General features: G+C 49.5%; 1 long non-coding RNA gene across 1 annotated transcript; it reads left to right on the top strand.

Moving 5' to 3' along the window:
- Nucleotides 1-208: 208 nt before the first annotated feature.
- Tvp23bos lies at nt 209-4,093 on the top strand. Its single transcript, XR_388723.3, has 3 exons — nt 209-1,604; nt 2,583-2,717; nt 3,243-4,093. It is a non-coding gene; the product is annotated as a trans-golgi network vesicle protein 23B, opposite strand (long non-coding RNA).
- Nucleotides 4,094-4,877: the final 784 nt, after the last annotated feature.

The following is a 4,877-nucleotide window of genomic DNA, read 5'->3' as shown; positions in this document are numbered from 1 at the left end:
ACACTGGCTCCAGTCCGTGGTGCCAGTCACTACTTTGAGTTGACCCCAGAATGAACATGAACATGAAGCACTGCCAGCTCTTTGTAGACGTCTACATGAGGCTGAGCAGGAGGAGAGGAGAGGTGGGGCTGAGGGTGGCATGGCATGAGGGGGCTGACAGCAAGCCCGGAGCAGGAAGAGCCAGGAGGGCAGCTGGTAGGATTACAAGGGCAAGAAGATGGCAGTGGGCTCCAAGGTTAGGCTGGGGGCTCAGCTGTGTCACTCAGCAAGCCCTGCCAGGAGGATTCTAAGACCCTGCTGGTAGCTGTTGTATGTGAAAGCACCATTCCTGGTGGCCCATGTCCTTGATTAAATTCATGGAAATTAGACAGTCTGACAGGGTGGTTGTACTAGTAGTTAATTGTCCGTGGCTAAAACGAAACACCCATGATTGCATACCTTATTATGGAAAAAGATTTCTTTAGTTCAAGGTTTCACAAGTTCAATGACAAGATGGTAGCATCTAGTATAGGCTTCCTGGTGGGTGCTATGGTACTGGTGGACAAACCACACGGTGGCAGCCTTCTCACTAGGTAGAACCTAAAGTTTCCACATCACCTCCCAATACCGCTTACCAAGAATCAGACTCCCAACACCTGCTCCCGTGAAGGACAAAGGACACCCAGAGGCAGCTTAGCCCAGCCTGGTAGTTCTGTCTGGTAGCTCTCTGCACGGTCTCTTCAGTACCTCGGCATGGCCTCCCAGTGGACAGACACAACCCGGCCCAGCTCTCTCCCAGCTTAGCGGAATGGGTGTCTTTGTCCTTTGGTATCAGGAGTAAAAAGAAGAACCGGTCTGCAAACCCAAGACTGGTCCCCACTGACAGTCAGCTAGCTGCCTCCTTCCCAGATGGTATGTCCCCACTGTCTTTTGCTTGCTCTTCACACAGAATCTGCTAAGCACTAGGTGGCACGGTTGAGCAACCATTAAAAACTATTTCCGTCAAGGCCCAGGAGAAAAGGAAATTGAATTGGAAGTTGGAGGAGTGAGGGTTAGTGGCAGAGAAGGCCGATCGGTCCCTGGAATTCAACCTGCTCACAGCCTCCATAAGCACGGGTATGCTGTGCTCTAAGCCGATAGGGCTGCGTGCAGAGGAGGCGCCCTCAAGAGCAGATACCGCCAAGCCAGTGAGGAGGAGCCTGCTGGAGAAGGCTGGGAATCCCTTCCCACCATCCTATCAGAACCCTCTGGTTGTCGCTTGCTTCCTCCTCTCAACCATGTCGCCCTGTTCACCCAGAGCAGAAATGCTGGCAGCTGTCATGGACAAGTGAGATGAGGCACACGTCTCCAGGATGACCCACGGGCTTCTCTGCCTGTCGCTGCCATTTTCAACCCTCTTCCCCTCCCCGCTCTGTTTTCCTGTCTTCCTCTCTCCCTCCCTCCTTCTTCTTCTCTCCCCACCCCACTCTCTTCGAAGGAGAATTATATTCAGCTCTGTGGGTTGTTTTTAATGCATTCCAGATGCCAGAAGAAATCTTGGCCTGGGCTCAGCGTTCTTCTGACTTCAGGCCTCTCCCCCACCTACCTCCCTGTCTGACTCCCAAGGCCACACAAGGAAAAATCAGGTGGGCTAGCGCCATCTGCTGGCAGCTTCCAGAAGCTTAAGGAAGGCGGGAGGCGGTTAAGGTGGGGCAGGAATGGTTTCTTGTAACTGGCGTGATGTACTCGGTTGGAAAAATTCGGATTATCTGGGAGAAAATGGTGTGTAAATCAAAACGCTTCAACCCATGGACACTCCGGTAGTGGTTGTAGTGGTGGTGGTGGTGGTTCTTCGTAGTAGTCATCATCGTTGTCATCTCCTCCTCCTCCTCCTCCTCCTCCTCCTCCTCCTCCTCCTCCTCCTCCTCCTCCCCCACTCTGTCCTCCTTCTCCTCCCCTTCCTCCTCCTCCTCCTTTTCTTTTTCTTTTAAATTACAGTCTGGGACCCAGCCGGGTGGTTTTTAACATCACATTCTTTGAAAAACAGAGATTTTGGCGTCTCAGCTTGTGTTCCCTAAAGGAAGCTCGGGACTCTGTAAATTAACTTTTAAGTGACCGGTCTGGCAACACCTAGTCAGCAGGAAAATTTAAAGGAAAAAATCAGGAAATGAAAGCGCCCACTGTAGTTAAGGAAATGTTATTGGAAGGGTTTTCAGGGTGGTATGGAGGCTGTGAATATAGTGGGTTATGCCAGGTCTTGGAAATGGAATCAGATCTCTTGGCAGTTGGGGGAGAGAAGGGCTGGGGAGGTCATAAGACAGCCAGGAATGAAGTTCCAGTGCCAAGCAAGGAGGCCCAACCTGGGGCCCCATGAGTAGCATGAAAACCAGACCTGACAGCTGTATGAAGCCCAAGCACAGTCCAGGCTCCATCAAGGGAGACCTGGCTGAGCATCCAGGATGCTGAGACTGCCAGGAAGCCCAGAACCAGGGACTGAGGGGCCCTGTGGCATGTGACTCTACCAGCACAGGCTTCTCATGCAGACATCTACAGAAAGGACTGTTTCAACATGCAAAATGCTATGCCCCCTTTCTTCTGGCTAACGGCATCTTTGTCTTTGTCAGCTCCTGGTGTTTGGTGACACAGAAGGAGCAAGCAGGGCAGATCGAAGGCATAAGTGAAATCCTGTGGTTTCTGAACAGGCCAAGATTCACTTGAATAAGAAATGAAAAACCGAGAAGATCGTTGAAGAGCACAGGGTGAGCTTTCAGCCAGGATTTATGTTGAGGAGTCGAGGGGGAGGGAGTTAGATAGTTCTGGAAAGCAGTGCCAATAACTAGAGAGGAGGAAAAATGCACTCCCTTTTAGACAGGGTGAATGCTGGAGATGGAACTCAGGATCTTGCAAGAAATCTACCACTGAGATAAAGAACCAATCCCAGAAAATGCACTTTTTAATTTTTGTTTTTTGGGGATTTTTTTTTTTTTTTAGTATGTATGTGTGTGCACTTGTCTGTGTGTATACCACAGGTACTGCCCACAGAGGCCAGAAGAGGGCATCAGATCCCCAGAACTGGCATTATAGATGGTTGTAAACTGCCACAGGAGGTGCTGGGAACTGAACCTGGGTCCTCTGCAAGAATAGCAGATGCTCATAACCACAGAAAAATGTATTGAGTGTATATCAAATCACCTTTAAAGTGGAGGACAGTGATTTATTTCAATAAGGTACAGTGATTTGTTGTGGTTTATAAAGGGATTTTGCCCCTCCCCCTTCCCCTTCAGTGCTTCTCTAGAAGGACTAAAACCTAGAAATTAATTCAATTGCCATTTTGAGGGGAGAAGAGAAGAAGAACGGCTACTCCTCTGAGTCAACGTCATGCATAGGTTGGGCCGCTGTTGTTACTATACCAAGAATGACTGAGGCTGAGTACTTAAAAGAAAAAACTTTGGAGACTAGAAATCCAAACAGCATGGCATCTTCTCAGATGAGAGAATCCCTTGTCTTCATCACCTCATGGGGAAAAACATGCAAAAGAAAGAGACACACAGGAAGCCAGAGCGAAGGAGAGACCAGCCTGAGGACCGCCTAAGTATCACTTTTAGATATCTCAACATGCCACCCACCCATCACCACACCAAGAACCCAGCTTCTAGCACATGGACCTTTGGGCAAGCCACACCCAACACCATACCAACATTCAGTGCAAGTTAGTTCTCAGGATGGACGAGGGGATAGTAAGACATTACTTGGTCCCACACCTTTTATTCTCTTGTTAGAATAAATGTGTCCCATCATGTAGGAGAAACAGCCCCGTGTCAATTTCTTTACCAGGACTAGTAGTTATTCCAACACGTCTGGGAATATTGGTCTGAGAGACATGGTCACTGGTGAGTCTCTGAGTGGGGTGGGAGCTTGAGCAGGGGGCCAAGTAGGATAGTGTCTTACTTAGGGTCGCTATTGCTGTGATGAAACACTATTACCAAAACCAAGTTGTGGAAGAAAGGGTTTATTTGGTTTACACTTTCCACAACACTGTGCATCACCAAAAGAAGCCAGAACAGGACCTCAAACAGGGCAGGAACCTAAGAGCAGGACCTGACACAGAAGCCATGGAGGAGTGCTGTCTACTGGCTTGCTCTTCATGGCTTGCTCAGTCTGCTTTCTTATAGCACCTGGGACCATCAGTCCAGGGATAGTACCACCCATAATGGGCCCTTCCCCATCAATTGCTAATTAAGAAAATACCTCACAGGCTTGCCTGCAGCCCAATCTTACGGATGCATTTTCTCAGTTGGGGCTCCCTCTTCTCCAGTGACTCTAGCTTATGTCAGCTTGACATAAAACTATACAGCACAGGTGGGTACCAACTCCCCTGCTAGTCTTGGGCAGTGATCCCTCCCTAGTGGTTAGATTATCTGGACTTGAGTCCCAACACTGCTACTTCCACTCCGTGTGCGTTTTATCTCTCCTGAGGGTGGACTCCATCCGTAGAAGGTCCGAGGCATCAATCTGCTGGTGGAGAGAAATCTTAGCTCCTCCAGCTGGTCCTGACACCCTTGGATTCCTTTGTCTGTGGTCCTGGATTAGCTCTGGAGTTGGGAAGCTAAGAATGTGAACAGCATCGACTTTTTGTCCTGTTCCCACCTAAGTCAGCTCAGACCCATGTCACTGTCCCACGTGTCCCAGGCCAAGACTGCAGCATCCTCCTCCAGTCCTGAGACACTCATGCCTTGTTCCTACCTGGTCAGGAGCTGTACTCCTGCCCCTTAGGGAGCTAGGGACCCCATCCTGGCTGTTCTAGTCCTTTTCTGCCTCCACACCACTGGTACTTTTCATGGTACCCAGACCATTGCTGCGTTATTAAACCACTCTCTTACATTAAGTAACATGGCTTTGGACCAGGAAAATAGCCTCAA

This window comes from Mus musculus, chromosome 11 (assembly GCF_000001635.26).
Source record: "Mus musculus strain C57BL/6J chromosome 11, GRCm38.p6 C57BL/6J".
Taxonomy (NCBI): Eukaryota; Metazoa; Chordata; class Mammalia; order Rodentia; family Muridae; genus Mus; species Mus musculus.
Note: the sequence above shows the minus strand (reverse complement) of the source record. Positions and strands in the feature narration are given on the sequence as shown.